General features: G+C 43.8%; 1 protein-coding gene across 1 annotated transcript in view; it reads left to right on the top strand.

Moving 5' to 3' along the window:
* The window catches only part of PLPPR5 (phospholipid phosphatase related 5), an 88,352-nt gene that overhangs the window by 42,175 nt on the left and 26,784 nt on the right, over positions 1-19,393 (top strand). The gene's annotated exons all lie outside the window — the stretch shown is intronic.

Here is a 19,393-nt window from a genome sequence, read left to right as displayed (position 1 = left end):
GCCAGGGGAGCTGTGGCCCCAGGTGCAGAATTGGGGGGTGGGGTGAACACGGCGCCCCCCAGCACAGCCTGGACCAATGCTCCTCTCTCAGTTGGCTGGCTGGGCTGCCCATTGCTCGGGTGGGCAGCTGGCTCAGTGCAGCCCTATTTTGCTCTTATTGGGGGCGAGCAGTGAGGGCTGGGCTGCTGCCCTCCTGGCACATGCACCCACTCGCCCCAGGACACAGCAACCGACGCTACGCCACTGGTCAGTTTTGCATTTCTTAAAAGTATGAAGACGCGGGTGGCGCTGTGGGTTAAACCACAGAGCCTAGGACTTGCCGATCAGAAGGCTGGTGGTTCAAATCCCCGTGACGGGGTAAGCTCCCGTTGCTCGGTCCCTGCTCCTGCCCACCTAGCAGTTTGAAAGCACGTCAAAGTGCAAGTAGATAAATAGGCGGGAAGGTAAACGGCGTTTCCATGTGCTGCTCTGGTTCGCCAGAAGCGGCTTAGTCATGCTGGCCACATGACCCCGAAGCCGTACGCCGGCTCCCTTGGCCAATAAAGCGAGATGAGCGCCGCAACCCCAGAGTCAGTCATGACTAGACCTAATGGTCAGGGGTCCCTTTACCTTTACCTTTAAAAGTATGAAATGCCTCTGTTTTCTTGACCATGTGCAGGTGTTTGAAACAAGGGATTTTGGAGGGGGATGGGGAGAACAGATCATGGGGACCTGCCTCACCCCTCCAGTATCGGCACATTAGAGTGGTTTGTTTGGCATTGCAGCCCATGAGAAGGGTAGAGTTCAACCTGTTTAGGCCAGGGATGGGCACAGGAAGCTGGGATAGCTCAGTTGGTAGAGCATGAGACTCTTAATCTCAGCGTCATGGGTTTGAGCCCTGTGTTGAGCAAAAAGATTGCAGAGGGTTGGAGTAAATGAACCTCATGGTCCCAGATTGTTTACAGGTCTGCTCTAGATGAGGGATGCCCTCTATATATGTTTTGGAATACAATTCCCATAATTCCTGACTATTGGCCGAGCTGGCTGGGCTGATGGGAGTTGTAGTCCATGATACCTGGTGGACACAACAGTGACTACCCCTCATCTAGAGCATGTCCGCAGACAAACTGGGACCCAGCAGCCATGGCAACAGCTCTAAGAAGTGTTTCAGAGTTAAAATGTTAAAATGACTGTAAAATGATAGAAATGTATATAACTGAAAATCATAAATATTATTATTATTATTATTATTAGGCGGGTCTGGGATAGTTCCAGGCAAATGCAAGACTCTTACAGTTTTGGACGTACTTAGCATTCCACCTAGGTTCATTTGTTCTTCAGATGGACTAAAATAATTAACCAAAATACCCAAGGACCAATCTGAGAAATGCCTCCACTGTCAGATTGTGTTTGTCCCCAAATTAAGCAAGGGCATGTTTTAACCTATCAAATGGAATTTTCCTCCAGCTTCCCCATTAATGCTGGCACTGGAGTAGCAGAGAATAAGGGTGGGGGGGGGGAGCTAATTTCGTGCCGCTTTCCCTAGTTTCTGCTGGCCTGGTTTTATGTGGAGTCCCAGCCACAATCTAAGTCTTCCACATGAGTGAAAAATAGGCCTTGGGAGGGCAATTTGACAACACTGATGTTGACATCTGTGGGTCTTTTTCAGCAGCCAGAAGAGCACGATCACATGTCGGGGACTCTCATATGTACTTTATTTAGGTTTGTAGGTTGCGAGTTGTACATTTGAATCAATTAGGAAATAAATGATGGAAAGCAGGCAAGGAGAAAAATTCCAGGCATGCTGACACAGTTCTGGGTAGGGAGCGAAACTGAAGCAATATCGAATGCCTCATTAAAATGAGTTAAAATCAAGTGTAACGAGAAACAACATAGCAAAAACTAAATAGTCTAGCTCTCAGAATGCCCTTTATACAAGACTACCTGTGCCGCTGCAACCGCGTTTATCTTGTCAAACTCTTTCCCTTACACTCAACAGCTTTCTCTGCTGATTATTTCAGGAATAATTCTATGGTGGAAACATTTTCCTTTTCCTGAGATCAAGTACAAATAAGAAATGAGTCAGATCTCACACAAAGCAGGCTGTGTCACACATTCTTTTGTGGCCCAAAGTCTTTTCACAAATTCTTGGGTGTATGCCAACTAGAAATATTGAGAATTAAGATGGGAGAGAGAGAAATACCAATAGCATAGGGAAGAGTTATTCCCCATAGTATATTCTCATTTTTTTTTAAAGACTGAAAACTTATATAAAAGCTACTTTAAAATAGTTTCTGCTTTCAAAAAGTTACTGGCATGCACTAGAGCACTTGTGCTGCAATTTCAGTGCCGGCAAAGCTTCAGATTTACACATGGCTCATATCTACCAGGAGTCATGTGTGGTGAGTCCAATTCTGTGAATTCCCCTCCCAGCTGAGATCAATCATCTCTCCCCTGCTCCCCTGATTAAAGTTTATTATTAATTATATTTGCACATTGCCCTTCATCTGAAGTTCACAGAATAGTTCACAATATAAAGATTTTTTAATGTAAAATAATTTTAAGTAAAATTAAGTCTGCTTTTCTGTTGGATCCCATTGGTGTGTCTTCTGTAATCCCTGTTGCAAACTCAGTATAAATTATATAAAGTATAAATTATATAAAGATCAAAGTGCTTACAAGTGACTTGGAAAAAATAAATCTGTTAGCATCTAAAGCCTTGGTCAAACAGCCTGCACAACTTATGGTTCACAAGTCCAAAGTTAGTCACAAAGTATGGACTTGAGGATCTTCCTGGTTTTTTTACTTCCTGCCAAGTATGCAGTAGTGCCCAAGACATGGGAGCTGGATTCATAGGTCATCAGGCTACATATTTGGGTAACGATTTATGTCCTGTCTTTGGAGGTTTGGAACAGGGAGTGGGATACTGCCATGGTTGCAGCGGTGCAGCAGGTGGACTCGGTAATAATAATAATAATAATAATAATAATAATAATAATAATTTATTATTTGTACCCCACCCATTTGGCTGGGTTTCTCCAACAAAGATTAAAAATACATTAAACTCCCCTGAACAGGGCTGCCTTCAGTTGTCTTCTAAATGTCAGGTAGTTGTTTATCTCTTTGACATCTGACGGGAGGACGTTCCACAGAGTGGGCGCCACTACCGAAAAGGCCCTCTGCCTGGTTCCCTGTATCTTTGCTTCTCTCAATGAGGGAACCGCCAGAAGGCCCTCAGCGCTGGACCTCAGCGTCTGGGCAGAACAATGGGGGTGGAGACGCTTCTTCAGGTATACTGGGCCAAGGCCATTTAGGGCTTTAAAGGTCAACACCAACACTTTGAATTGTGCTCGGAAACGTACTGGGAACCAATGTAGGTCTTTCAAGACTGGTGTTATGTGGTCTCGGCGGCCGCCCCCAGTCACCAGTCTAGCTGCCGCATTCTGGATTAATTGCAGTTTCCAGGTCACCTTCAAAGGTAGCCCCACGTAGAGCGCATTGCAGTAGCCCAAGTGGGAGATAACCAGAGCATGCACCACTCTGGCAGGTAGGGTCTCAACTTGTGACAGCTGCCCTGGATACAGAATTGACCTGCACCTCCATGGACAGCTGTGAGTCCAAAATGACTCCCAGGCTGCACACCTGGTCCTTCAGGGGCACAGTTACCCCATTCAGAACCAGGGAGTCCTCTACACCAGCCTGCCCCCTGTCCCCCAGCCCCCAGGCTGGCAGAGGAGGGTGGAGGTAGTGTGGCTCACCTGGCTTCTCAGCTGTCGCCATTAACTGAGAGGGGAGAGGCACTAGGCTGGTTGGTGCAATGCAGGTGCTGCGTTAGGAGTGTCCAATGGGCTCCTGTGCTACCCTGGTACTGCAGAAGCTGCAGCAGCTTCTTCACCATATTAATTTCATCGAGGGAATCCAGGTAAATAGCAGTGCCCCACCAGCTGCTGCTGGGTATGCCAGTTGGCATACATGAATAGGGAGGAGGAAAATAACTTGGGTATCATCCAGGACTACTTTGCCAGCCCACCAGAAACATCCAGCGGGGGTGGGTGGGTGGGCAGGACTGTGGAACTTGAAGACCAGCATAGAGTCAAATTAATTTGAAACCCGTTATCATTATTATTACCGTATTTTTCCATGTATAAGACTAGTTCCCCCCTAAAACATAATGTCAAAAATTAGGGGGCGTCTTGTACATGGATACATCTCCCCCCATTTTCTTAAATCTGAGTCCCCCAAAATAGGGGGCATCTTATACATGGGGCATCTTATACATGGGGACATCTTCTAGACGGAAAAATACAGTAATTGTTACATTTGAATGCCACCCTTCATCTGAAGATCACAGCGTAGTTCACAACATAAAAATGAAAAACAAAATACATAATACATAAACACATTATAAAAACAAAAACAAGCCAATAACCCGCCTCCCACGATCCAATGCATGGCTACTCGCTGAGATCAATGGGACTGACTCCTAGCTAAGTGGGCGTCTAGGTTTTAAGATACAGATAATCATTAAGGCATCTGTTGTAACCTTTCCTCACAGGGCGAGGTTGCTTCACCCCCTTGATCATCTAAACCAGGAAAAACCATTTAGGCTAGTGACCAGCACTACATCTTACATTGGCTAATTCCATAAGTTCAATAACTGTTGAATGAAGAAACATTGCACGCTGTGTTGGGATCCAACAGTGACCTTATGAGGTGACCTTGCATATGGGTGCTGTGGGTTGGGAATATGGTGCCTCTGATCTCCCAAACAACAGCAGTGTAAGCATGGCCTTTTAGGCTGCTGGAGGCTGGGATTGAACAATGGAGAACAATGGAGAATGGTAGCCACTGTAATGAGTAGCGTTTTGGACATGGACTTGGGAGTTCAGGGTCAGACATCTGAAACTTGTAGGACACAGATGGAGAATGCATAGTTCTCCAGATGTTCCTCACCTGCATAGCAACCAGCATTTGGAGGGATGCAGGTTTTGGGCCACCATCTGCTACCCTAGCATTTCTCATGGTGGTTGTGAGGAGATGAAATGGTGAAAACTCAGGAAAGCAGCCCTGACCTCCTTGATGGAGGGTGGGAGAGAAAAGTACACAAATACCCAATTTTACTCACGTTCAGTTCTGTGCATTCTGCGCTCTTAACTGAGAGGAGTAGCCAATGTTATGTCTCACACCATTATGCCCATGTTAATTATCTCCAGGGTATCTTCTAGCTTTTAAATATCTTAGCATATTGTTTTATTAACAATAGGCTCCCCTTTTCTGCCACTGTTTAGTGTGGGTTGATGCTGCTATGACAACTTGGGACTTTCTCTCCTGCTGGATATGCAGCCTTCTACCAACAGCTTTTATATTGCCTGTTTGGAAAACTTCGTGGTTATTTATTTTATACTGTTGATGTTTTTTAACCAAGAATCTCCCAGGAAAGATGGGAATGTTGTAGAAGTTTAGGAAATTGCTTCCTTACCTTCTCTCATGCGTAGAACGCTCTAAATCCATTTATTTTGCACAGTTGGACACACTAGCAAAATAAATACACTATGGGGGGAAATCAAATTGGATATCATCATTTATGAAGAGTTTTATCCCCTCTCCTTTTACTACTTTCCAATGTGATACAATTTGTTCTGTTAGGAGTGTTGGAATTGGCATCAACTTGTAAATCTGTTTCAGTAAACACTACAGTGGTACCTCGCAAGACGAATGCCTCGCAAGACGAAAAACTCGCAAGACGAAAGGGTTTTTGGTTTTTTAGTTGCTTCGCAAGACGAATTTCCCTATGGGCTTGCTTCGCAAGACGAAAACGTCTTGCAAGTTTGTTTCCTTTTTCTTAAAACCGTTAATACAGTTGCGACTTGACTTCGAGGACCCTTCGTGTGGTAGCCTTTTTTGAGGTTTTTGAAGACTTTGGTGATTTTTGAAGCTTTTCCAAAACTTTTCCGAAACCGTGCTTCGCAAGACGAAAAAACTCGCGGAACGAATTAATTTCGTCTTGCGAGGCACCACTGTACTTGTCTCTTACTTCATTTTCAACAGAAACCCAAAAGCCAAGTACAGTCATAATCCTTCACTATGGCTAGTGATAATCATGGTATGTTGGTTAAGACCCCCAACACCCAGTGGCTAAGTGATGAGATTTGGCTTCCCTTGGAGAACAATGAGCCCAGCAATTGCCACCTCTGGGCATTTCCTGGAGTGTATACATGTCTTCAAGCTTGGGGAGGTGGCAGGGGAAAGAGTCCTTTTTCCAAGGGCAAAATGGTGTTGGAATGGAGGAACTTGGCAAAGGTTTTGATTTTATATGAATCATAAAGCTAGGTATATTCCCTGATCTGTCAAATCGAAAGGATACATTCAGGCATAATATTTGTAACAGTTAACAACTTTCAAGATGTGGCCCCCCCTGCAATTTTCATAACAGTTTGCTTCTGTTATTGTTTGTATGTTCATGTGTTAGCTTGTAGATATATGGTAAAATAAAATAAATAAAGGAACAACCAGGCCAGCATGGAAAGGTCGGCGAGAGGGCCATTTTGGGTTTGGTGGGCCACAGGTTGTAGCAAGCTTGCCCTTGACACATTCCTTGCAAATAGGGCTGCTGGCTTTCACTTTGGTGATCGTGCTGGTCCTTTTGGTAGCTCTCAGGCAGGATGAAAGGATTCGCCCACAGCATCATTTGCAATGACTTCTCCCCTGGGCCCCCGCACTGCTCATTCACACAGGTTGAGAGATGGGAGAGAAGGGGAAGGAACTGTTGAGGCAGCGATGGGGACTCAGAAATTTCTCCAAGCTAGTCTCTTGTCTTCAGGCCATGCCCTTCCTCAGCCCCGCTTCCTCAGATGTTTTTGCCTTGGCTGGAAGGTGTGCTTGAACTCTTGACAATGCTTCTTGTTTCCCTGGATGGATGATGGGGTGTGTGACTGTGTGCAGAAACTACTGTGCAAAGGTAAAATTTACATTCCTTTACCCGCCTACTTTTCTTTCTGGTCCCACCCACTACAGTGGTACCTCGGGTTAAGAATTTAATTCGTTCTGGAGGTCCGTTCTTAACCTGAAATTGTTCTTAACCTGAGGTACCACTTTAGCTAATGGGTCCTTGCGCTGCCGCCATGCAATTTCTGTTCTCTTCCTGTAGCAAAGTTCTTAACCTGAGGTACTATTTCTGGGTTAGCAGAGTCTGTAACCTGAAGCGTCTGTAACCTGAAGCGTCTGTAACCTGAGGTACCACTGTACTGGCATTTGGCCCTCAGAAGGTTGGCCAGAAGGGAATGTGGCCCTTGGTTCCCCATCCCTAAATTTAGGGCGGCAGAAGGAAGGAGCCACAACTGCAGGCCCTCTTCCTCTTAGAGCATTGTAAGGAGCAGAAAGAAGGTTCAGGTTGATACCTGAGATTCCTGCTTCTAATTTGCCTCTGTTTTAATAAAACAATGAAAGGGAACAGGACACAAGGACACACACGTTGTTTCCCCCTTCCCTACCAGTTCTGCTTGTTGCTCGCATTCTTTGATAAAGGAGCAAGACTCCTTGACCTATTAACTGCTTCTCTGACTATGAAAAATGGCCGAGGCTGCAATTCTGGACAAGAGCAGAAGGCGCGACACTAATTGGCTAACACCGCTGAGCGATTGATCTCCTGCCCTCCAATTCCAGTTGTGCATGAAGTCCTTCTGCATACTTCCCCTCATCTCACATATGTGTGGGGGCACTGCAGGAGGCTGCAGTTTCAGCGGTATGATGGTGACGCTGCTTTCTCCCTCGCTTCCAGATGGCACAGTCTTTCAGCTCACCCCCCCCCCCACACACACACCTCTCTGCTTCCCAACGGCTTGCTCTGAGGCTGGGTGATGAATAGCTGCTGGCTGAATATCAATGCAAACAAGGAGGAGGTGGTCCCGTAGAAAACATTTGGAGGAAATGCCATCATGGGGACTGCTTGGAAGTCGGGCTATACATTAAAGATAGATAGATACAATAGATGATAGATAGATAGATAGATGATAGATAGATAGATAGATAGATAGATAGATAGATAGATAGATGATAGATAGATAGATGATAGATAGATAGATAGATAGATAGATAGATAGATAGATAGATAGATGATAGATGATAGATAGATAGATAGATGATAGATAGATAGATAGATAGATAGATGATAGATAGATAGATAGATAGATATAGATGATAGATGATAGATGATATATGATAGATGATAGATGATAGATACATGATAGATAGATATAGACGATAGATAGGTATAGATGATAGATAGATTGATGATGATGATGGATAGATAGATAGATATAGATAGATGATAGACAGATGATTAGATGATAGATATAGGCATTTTACTTGCTTGATGTACAGTGGTACCTTGGGTTACATACACTTCAGGTTACAGACGCTTCAGGTTACAGACTCCGCTAACTCAGAAATAGTACCTCGGGTTAAGAACTTTGCTTCAGGATGAGAACAGAAATCGTGTTCCAGCGGCACGGCGGCAGCAGGAGGCCCCATTAGCTAAAGTGGTGCTTCAGGTTAAGAACAGTTTCAGGTTAAGAACAGACCTCTGGAACGAATTAAGTACTTAACCCGAGGTAACACTGTAAATGGTTTTCCCTCTGCCTAAATTCATACCTGTTTTCATTTAAGCCAAGCTGGAGTTGAAAAGTTCTTGTATTTTTTTCAGGTAACAAGTGATAATTAAAAGACCCCCCCCCCCTTTAACTCTATGGAAGGGCTGTAGCTCAGTGACACAGTATCTGGTTTGCATGTAGAAGAACCAGGTCTAATCTCCAGGTCTGGTTGGAAAACAACTTTGTCTGAAACCCCAGAGAGTCACTGCCAGTCAGTGTGGACTATACTGGGCAAGAAAGCGCAGTCATCTGACTTGGTCTAAGTCAACTTCCTGTGTTCCTGGGTTGTGGTTACAGGTTGTCTCCATGTCTAGCAAGTTCAGATAGAGCCTCAATACTTCATCCCACGACATACTTCTCAAAGCCAATCAGTTGTATACGCAGGAGCCACATTTGCTGCACACCAGCAAACTGTATCTGCACAAATAAAGTGTTCTTCTAAGAATACCAATTGTTGGGGATCATAAGTGCGAAGAGTGCTGTTGCACTCAGGTCTTGCTTGCGAGCTTCCCATTGGCATCTGCTTGGTCATTGTGACAACTATGCTTGACTAGATGGTCCTTTGCCCCGATCCAGCGGGGGCGGCTCTTCCTGTATTCTTCAGAAAATACCCAAATAGTACTGCTGCACAAAATGTGAATCTCAGACCTCAGTGCAACCCTGCCCTACAGTCATGTCAGCTTTGTTCAATGAAGATCTTTGTACCCACATAAAGCTTTGGATGGGGGAAAGGAATGGAAGAAATTTGAGGTTATCCTTTGAGGGTTCGTTTCCTTATGGCTATAGCCTGGTTGACACGTAATGCTAAACCACAGTTTAGCCTTTTTAAGCATAAGCTCATGTGTTCACCCTTCCCCTTGTCCTGCATGCCTCCAAGGAGCCTGAAAGCTTTGTCTTCAGTTTTCAACTAACCATAGTTACTGGTTATTTGACAACTGTGGTTAGGGTTAACTATGGTTTAGGAAAACTAGCCAGAATCATTAACCACAATGTGAGGTCTGTTGGTTTCCCTAAACTAGGCACATCCTTGGATTTAGAGGTCACCCCCAGCTGTTACCATGATTTCTCCCCTGATGCTACACTGCCTGCTTTGTTTGGCAGCCATGCGCTCCTCCAGGGCTGGGAGAGCTGGCCAGACCTGTTGATGATTTAAAAATGGAGCCTGAAGGGAGTGGGAAAGCAATTGCACTCTGTAGTCGCATACTATAGTTCCCTTTCCACCTATTGTCAGGAGTTCAGCCTACACTCGAGTAGGACCCTGGCAGAGACACATGCCCTACTGGCATGTTCCCTTCCTCCTGGTCAATCGCTCGGGAGCTTCATAAGCTTTCTATAGCCCAAACATCACAGCGACCGATGCCAACCGACACCGGCACACTTAGGGATCTGCTGAGTTTGCACATCATGCGAGTGACAGACCTCAGCAACTCAGCATTTTGGCTAATCTACTTTATTTACACATGGAGCACTGCAACATGGCTCCCTCTCTCTCTAGCATCAGACAGCAAAGAGAAAAAGAACAAAGGACAATAGTCCCACTTCATGGAACACAGTAACACAAACATCCTGTCTCCGTCACTTCCCACTCTGTGGAGTCAAAACATATACCGTCATGTGATAGACAAAAATCCCATGGCTGCAATCATAGATCAGGAATTCTAACATCCTCCCCCAATTCATGTTCTGTGTTGCAGTCATCAGTGTAACTGCAACAACCATACAGATGTCATACACACAGTATACCCCGTATCACCTCTTCCACCCTTGGAACTGCCTCCAACTGGATTAGCCTTGGGGGCCTGCCTGATGCCTCCGTCTCCCTGGCAGTATCCCAACACTTATTTGTAGCTCTATTATCAAAACAGCAGCTGACCATCCAAGTTATCTGTTGTCAAGTTATCAATAAAAGTGTCACTTGGATTTTAAAGTGCATTTCCCTTCTGGTGTTTTAAAAACAGCAATGGTTTCACTTGGGTGGTTGTCAGCAAAGTTGGACACCCCACCTTGGCTCAATTCAGAAGAAGAAATGAGAGCTAGAAAATTTTGGTCACCTCTCTCTGAGTGTGGAAGCTCCAGAGGTTGCAGAATTTGGTCCCTAAATCCATTCCTAGCAGCACCACTGTGCTAAATCATAACTAACATTAACCACGGTTTTGTGTAAGGTTTTTATGTGGTGAGCAACCATGGTTAATGGACTATAGAAGCGAAAGGGGGAAGAGGGAAGTACAGGAATCCACATTGCCGCTTGTCCTTTTAATGCTCAACTTCGGTTGAGCATTACATGCAAACACAGTCATTGTCGTTTACTGTTTTTCTTACGGTAATACTGTTTGCGTGGTCAGAAATCTAAAATCTGAGTTGTGCGCATTTCATAAATACTTCATTAAATGAAAAACTAAATTGATAATGAAGCATCTGAGCCTCTGGCATACAGGTACTTTTTTGAGATACAAAGCGAAGCGACGTTCATTATTCATTAGTAGTGTTTGTTTTCTTACCTTGATGTGGGCTCTGCGTTGCATGAGAAAAGTTCAGCTCATTGTTGTCTTCTGGTAATCTGTGTAATAAACAAATATAATTAGGCCGGGTCAGTTTCAGGGAGATTTATCACTTGCCTTGCAGTGAAGTTTTATCCTTTAAGGTACTAGGAAGATGTAAATCTTGATGCAGCATTTGGGACTTCAGTCTTCCTCAAGGTTAAGGCAAATCTGACAGCTTTGGTTTCTCTCATTTTTGCATTTCCCCAGTCTTTAATTTGGTTCTCCACATTTCGGCATCAGATTGCCTTAAAATGAAAAGTCCTCATGAAAATTCTGCAGCATTTTAGTGTGAATTATTTTGCATGCAGTTTTGTCTACTATACACATTTTTGCAAGCAAGCTCTCTAACCATAATTCATTTTTGTATGCTTATTTTCACTAGGATATGCAGTTCAGTGCACATTTCCCCCTAATATATGTCTTTTTATACAATTATCTGGCTGGAGAACTGCATTGCAAGATTTGGAAGGGGGCACATTCTGAAGAATAACTGCATCTTGGTTTGTGTATTGTTTCAGGAAGTGCAAATTATGTAGGATTGCATTAAGATAGGTACCAAACCAAAACTCTTCCCCCATTCCTAGTCTCTGCTAGTAGTCCTAGTCCAACCAGTAGAGGTTGGACACAATTTGAAGGGGGGAAGTGGAAGGTGAGAGGAATATAGGAAGCTGTCTTATACTGAGTCAGACCATCTATCTCAGTTTTATCTACATTGACTGGGAGCTTAGCTCTCAGGGTACCAGGCATGAGTCTTTACAAGTCCTACCTGGAGACATATCAGGGATTGAATTTGGGGCCTTCAGCAGGTACACCACTGAGCTATGGTGCTTCTCCCCTTGATACCCCAACAATTTCTCTCTCAACCACAGCAAGCATGAACCTCATATTCTTAGTAGAGTCAAGCAGTACATACCTTTCCTCTGCTGATTTTTTAAATTATTTTTTTAAATTAAATTTGTGTATCACAACATAAAAAAAATTACAGTGGTACCTCAGGTTAAGTACTTAATTCGTTCCGGAGGTCAGTACTTAACCTAAAACTGTTCTTAACCTGAAACACCACTTTAGCTAACGGGGCCTCCCGCTGCCGCCACACCACCGGAGCCCGATTTCTGTTCTCATCCTGAAGCAAAGTTCTTAACCTGAAGCACTATTTCTGGGTTAGTGAAGTCTGTAACCTGAAGTGTATGTAACCTGAAGCGTATGTAACCCGAGGTACCACTGTATATAAAATGACAAAATACATGATAAAAGCAAGAACAAAACCCACAAACCAGTAAACCTACCCCACCCCCCCCGCAAAAAATAAAAAGTACATTTAAAAGGGGTAGAAGATGTTAATCAGCCCAGACACTGGGGCCCAGCTCTAAGGGCCTTCTGGCAGTTCCCTCACTGTGAGAAGTGAGGTTACAGGGAAGCAGGCAGAGGGCCTTCTCGGTAGTGGCACCTGCCCTGTGGAACGCCCTCCCATCAGATGTCAAGGAAATAAGTAACTACACAACCTTTAGAAGACATCTGAAGGTAGCACTGTAGAGGCTGGTTTTTAATGTTTTATTATGCCTTGTATATGCTGGAAGCTGCCCAGAGTGGCTGGGGCAACTGAATAAGATGGACAGGGTACAAATAATAAAATTATTATTATTATTAAAGGCCTGGTTGAAGAGCAGCATTTCCATCTGGCGCCGAAAGTTGTATAATGAAGGTGCCAGCTTGCCCCTTCATCCTTCTAAATCATGCCTGCCTTTGCCACTTTTCAAGGTATTAGGTGGATACCCAATTCGTATTCTCTCATCTCCCACCAGATGCCTAGTCCAACCTTTAGGCTGCTTAAATCCTGTGGAAGTCGGTCGGATTTAAACAGCTTGGCTGTGCAGAAGCTTACAGCTTTTGTTTAGAGTAAAAGGAAGGAGAGGAGAAAACAAGCTTAACTGTCCTACTTGCAACCCTGAAGTTGTATCTGTAGAGTCACAATAATACAGTGATTACTATATTGATCAAGAGCCCAAGATTTTTATTTTTATTTAATGAAAAACTAAGCCTGCAGTCACAAGAATTGGCTGTTCAGTTCGAAACCTGTGAAATTCAGCTCTTCCTCCTTCTACGTTTATTTACATCCACTTTCTTGACCTGCCCTGTACTTATTATCTTTTTCCTTGGCAGGAACTGGATATAAAGGCTTTCAGGAAAGGAAGTTCAGAGTGTTGTTCATCCTTACATTGTGCTCAGCCTGCCCCGAAAGTCTTTGTGAATTTTGATGAAACTGATGAGGACTCAGCTATACAGCTGCAAATAAAACATTTTGAATGTGTTGTAAAGTGCAGTACACAATTGTGCCATTAGATGGCAAAAGTGAGCTATGCCAAATTCAATATACCTTTCAAAACGTTTTTTTAAAAAAGCATTTTCACAGCGTTTTTTTATTTGTGTGTAGATTTAACCTCAGAGCAGCTAAAACAGAGATTTTAAGTGTGTGGTTGCATGTGTCTGTATAAAACAGGAAGGCTGTAGATTAAGACTAGATATTACAGTTACAAGACTCTTGATTGAAACCAGCAGCCCCATATCTCCTCCCCTCGCAAAGGCAAGATGCTCAGAATGTGATGGGATGCCCTCATGCTGCAAAGTTGCCTTGCTGCTGATCTGCTTCATTGGTGACCATTTGTGGATAAGGAAGTGTAACAGGTACCCCTGCCCGTACGGGCTAGTCTTGACAGACTCTAGGGTTGTGCGCTCATCTCACTCTATAGGCTGGGAGCCAGCGCTGTCTGCAGACACTTCCGGGTCACGTGGCCAGCGTGACAAAGCTACTCTGGCGAGCCTGCACCAGCGCAGCACACGGAAACGCCGTTTACCTTCCCGCTAGAAAGCGGTCCCTATTTATCTACTTGCACCCAGGGGTGCTTTCGAACTGCTAGGTTGGCAGGCGCTGGGACCGAGCGACGGGAGTGCACCCCGCCGCGGGGATTCAAACCACCGACCTCTCGATTGGCAAGTCCTAGGCGCTGAGGCTTTTACCCACAGCACCACCCGCGTCCCTAAGTGTAACAGTACGAGGGTGTTAAACCTTGAGTATCACTAGGTGTTATGGAAAAGGAAGGGAGTGGGTTTCTGTTTTCAGCAGCAGCCCCCAGCCCACATCTGCCGTAACTTCTAGCTCCAGCCTAATGCCTGCTTCAGAATTCTTGCTAGTTTTGAAATCAGTCCGGAATTGCCTTTGCATGTTTGGTACACCCTTTTTCTGAAGTGGCTGCTATTGCTGGGCAATATAACAGCGCATTGTTTGAAATAGGTTTGAAGTTCAGGTCGCAACAACGGTTTCAGAATTTCTGAGCTGGCAATATATTAGCTCCCCAGCCACTTCCAGCACAGTGCATTTTACTTCTGGACAGTGCTCCCCCCCCCAAAAAAAAAATGTTTAGGGGTACTCTCATTTTCCTACTCATATTGAAATACTGTCCCTCAAAGATGCTAAACTTAGATTCACAATCTTAGATTCACAATCTTAGATTCACATTTAGATGTTTGAGGGTATGCGTACTCCTGTGTCCCCCCAGAAAAAAGCATTTATTTAACAATATAAAAGCATATATTAAACTCTCTCTCTCTCTCTCTCTCTCTCTATCTATATATATATATATATATATATATATAACACTTTTTTAAAGAAAAAAGCCCTCTAAGCATTTTACATAACATAAGAGAAAAAAATCATAAGAAATTGCTGATACAGTCAACAGATTTTAAGAAGCTAAAAGATATAAGAAAAGCATCATAATATAAAACCAAGTGGTTTTTTTTAAAAAAACAACCAAATATAATTTTTTCAACATGTATCTGGGGAGGCTTGCCTAAACATAGAAGCTTTTAACAGGTGTTGATCACAGTACAGTAAAGTCAGTTCCAGAAAATAGGCGCCGCCACACCAAAAGATTGATTTGTCGCAACTGCAGAAATGAACATTATATGGAACTTGTTATAGTGCCAGTTCTGCAGATGGAAGCATATATTGAACATGGAAGATAAAACTTTGTGGTTTTTCAGAAATAAAATAATACGAGAGATTTTTTATCATCATCATCATCATCATCATAGAACTAAATACGGTGGTACCTCAGGTTACAGACGCTTCAGGTTATAGACACTTCAGGTTACAGACTCTGCTAACCCAGAAATAGTACCTCCGTTTAAGAAGTTTGCTTCAGGATGAGAACAGAAATCATGCTCCGGTGGCGTGGCAGCAGCAGAGGCCCCATTAGCTAAAGTGGTGCTTCAGGTTAAGAACAGTTTCAGGTTAAGAGCGGACCTCCGGAATGAATTAAGTTCTTAAGCACTATGAACCTGTAATATCAAAGTTTCAAATGCATTTTTCTAGTTATGATTTCCACAAGCCGTTTTCTCAGCAAGATTCGTTTACCTTTCATCTTCCAGTATGTGTAACGGTGAAGATGATTATTCCTGACCTCTAGTGGAGTTTACCACAAATTACCATGTTATTACATAATTATCACAACCTATTGTTTTGTCTAACTTTACAAAAAAGATTTAATATGTCTAGGGTGAAAGAATGAATTTATTTATTACCATGCCATGGGCTGGAAGATGATCATTTATTGTGCATTTATCATCATAAATCATCATATTTGCTAAATCGGACCGTTTGACCCAATTATATAAAATTTGGTTTTTTGTGCTTTGTTTTTTCTTATTTAAGAATTTTGAATTTTATTTAGTGTGGTTTTTTAAAAAATAAAACCCCTCATGAATGTATGTTTGTATGTTTGTGCATATAATTTTCCAAGCAATTTCAGCAACATGCTTAGCATGTTCCTCCCTTTGTTTCCTCCCTTTGCCTCTGGCCAACAGGACTGGCCCATAACATTTTGTTGCCTGAGGTGGAAGAGTGTGAACAGTTAGAAAAAGATAATGGCTGCCTAGCAATTCCAGAGCAGCATATTGCGGACTTCTCTGAGCAGATGACTTCTGTAGGTCCACTGAAGGATTCCCCTTGGTTCTTGATACAATCATCTACTCTAGGCTGTACCAGTCATGCTAGGCATATTAAGGTAAAAGTAAGGTAAGGTAAGGGACTTGGGTGGTGCTGTGGGTTAATCCACAGAGCCTAGGACTTTCCAATCAGAAGGTCGGCAGTTCGAATCCCCACGACGGGGTGAGCTCCTGTTGCTCAGTCCCTGCTCCTGCCAACCTAGCAGTTTGAAAGCACATCAAAGTGCAAGTAGATAAATAGGTACCGCTCCGGCGGGAAGGTAAACGGCGTTTCTGTGCGCTGCTCTGGTTCGCCAGAAGCGGCATATTCATGCTGGCCACATGACCCGGAAGCTGTACGCCAGTTCCCTCGGCCAATAAAGCGAGATGAGCGCCGCAACCCCAGAGTTGGTCACGACTGGACCTAATGGTCAGGGGTCCCTTTACCTTTACCTTTTAAGGTAAGGTAGGACATGGGTGGCGCTGTGGTCTAAACCACTGAGCCTCTTGGGCCTGCTGATTGGAAGGTCAGTGGTTTGAATCCCCATGACGGTGTAAGCTCCTGTTGTTTGGTCCCAGCTCCTGCCAACCTAGCAGTTCAAAAGCACGCCAGTGCAAGTAGATAAATAGGTACCTATGCAGTGGAAAGGTAAACAGTGTTTCTGTGTGCTCTGGTCTCCATCATGGTGTTCTGTTGCACCAGAAGCGGTTTAGTCATGCTGGCCACATGACCTGGAAAGCTGTCTGTGGACAAATGCTGGCTCCCTGAAGGTGAGATGAGCACCGCAACCCCATAGTCGCCTTTGACTGGACTTAACCGTCTAAGGGTCCTTTACCCTAGGCATATTGAATGGAGCTTGTTCCCAGTAAGGATGTTTACTTTATACCCTCTGAATTTAGTGAGGTTTACTTCCAAGTAGACTTGTACAGAAGTGTGCTTGTGGAAAAGTAAAATTAAGGAAACACCGCTGGAACTTCTGCATTATAGTCATGGTGTTGTTAGTATGCTTGTTTGGTATATGTGCCACTGTACATACCTGCAGACAAAGGCTGGGTAAGCCCTAAGGGACATTCAAAGCACAGTGTTTCCCTCAAAAAATTCTGGGCACTGTAGTTTGTTAAGAGGTACAGTGGTACCTCAGTTTAAGAACAGTCCAGTTTAAGAACCATTTGGTTTACAAACTCCGCAAAACTGGAAATAGTGTCTTGGTTTGAGAACTTTACCTTGGCCTAAGAATGGAATCCGAATGGTGGAAGGTCACCGGCGGCGGGAGGCCTCATTAGGGAAAGCGCGCCTCGTTTTAAGAATGGTTTTGGTTTAAGAACGGACTTCCGGAACTCATTACATTCATAAACCGAGGTACCACTGTCCTTGGAATTACCCTCCAACATTTCTCTGATGAAAATAGGGACGTCCCATTCTCTAATGATAATTTCACTATTTATACCCCACACATCTTACTTGGTTGCCCCGGCCACTCTGGGCAGCTTCCAACATATATAAAAACATAATGAAACATTAAATGTTAAAAATGACTTCCCTATACAGGATTGCCTTCAGATGGCTCGGGAGTCAAATAACTCCATAACCTCCAACATTTCTCCAATGAAAACAGGGACATCTTAAGAAAAAGCAGGACATTCCAGGATCAAATCAGAAACCAGGACAGCTTCTCTAAATCAGGGACATCCCTGGAAAATAAGGACACTTAGAGGGTCTGGAATTGTATCTATATGAAGGGTATACTACAGTGTCCAGAATACTTTGAGGGAAATAATGTGCTTTGAATGTGCTTTAAAGGTATATTGCATGCACAGTTTGCTTCTGTGTGTTCAGAGACTAGCCTCTTCTGGAACAGAAAGGACTGGGGGGAATTAGACCAAATGTGCTAGGGGAAATGTCCCGGGTTCTATTCTGCAATCCTGGCTCTGTTGCCAGAGGAGGTGTTCATGTCTATCCATAGAATAGGCCCATAAACTTAAGCACATTTAATTAAATGCACAGGATCACAGGCTGCATTAACTTTGTGTCGAAATCTGAGAAGCAGAGTGCCCTTGTACAGTGGTGGGGAGCAACAGAGACAAGATCAGAGCTTTCCCAAGAAGTGAGATTTATTGGGAGAGAAGAACAAAGTGGTCGTATAATAATTGACTGTGAAGGCTGTTCCAGAGAAGGGAAGGAAGGGTGGGGATGAGAAGTGATATGGCTGTCAGCCATGGATGCTGTACTGTACAGTGGATTGCTTCAGGGAGGGGAAATGAGGAGGTGTAGTGGGAGTAGAAAAGCTGGAGAGAGAGAGAGAGAGAGAGAGAGAGAGAGAGAGAGAGAGTTCCTTATGCTTTGTCTGTGCAAGGATTAGTAGCATTAGGGTAAACTGAAAAATAAAGTAAAAAGGAGAGACTTCCTTCAATCTCAGCTGGTCTTCATGGCACACACTCTACTGTTAGCAGCAGTGAGGGAAAAGAAAATGCAGGGCTAGGCATCCAGAATCAGTCAGGTTGATTTTTTTGTAGCAAGGCTTCTCCTGGGATCACCTAGAGTTCAAGGATCCGGAGGATCAAAAGCAGGAACTGACCCAGGAATTCTAGAGGCCATACAAATAGAGTGTTTGCAAGCATGGCGCTAACAATGGCATACTAAGTTGGGAAATGATTGTAAGACTGTGGAAAAGAGAATTCCTGCAAAGCAAAAACAGTCAATTTCACATAATTATTTAATCTGTAAAGAATGTATTATTTCCGTGCACTGTAATTTAAGATGGACAAACAAGAGTGTGTCTAGAAGAGAGGGCCTAAAAGGGAGAAGGGCCTGGAGACCAAGGGTTTGTTCAAACCAGAGTATGTTGTGGATTCAAAGTTTGCTTGTGTTCTCATTAAATGAGCATCATCAGCATGAAAACCCACTGCGGAGAGCTGCAATTTCACACATTTTCTCCACTGAATTTGGATTTTCCCAAATGGAGGATAATTCGATAAGGGGAGAAATAAATGACCCCAAACTGCTGCACTGTGGTCAGTGGATGATTTGCATCAGGTCCCCCCCTCCCATGAATGGATCAATCCTTCCCTTGACCTTTCCATGTCCCGCACTCAATTACTTTCAGTGTCATCCCAAGTTGCGAGTGTTGCTTTGATTTTTTTTAAAAAATAAAAAAACGGTTCACTCAGATTGACAAACAAAGAGGGGTGGGGGGAAGGTGAAAAGCATTACGAATAAATAAAAAATGCCCTTGCAGGTACAAG

Source organism: Podarcis muralis, chromosome 5, assembly GCF_964188315.1.
Source record: "Podarcis muralis chromosome 5, rPodMur119.hap1.1, whole genome shotgun sequence".
NCBI lineage: Eukaryota > Metazoa > Chordata > Lepidosauria > Squamata > Lacertidae > Podarcis > Podarcis muralis.
Note: the sequence above shows the minus strand (reverse complement) of the source record. Positions and strands in the feature narration are given on the sequence as shown.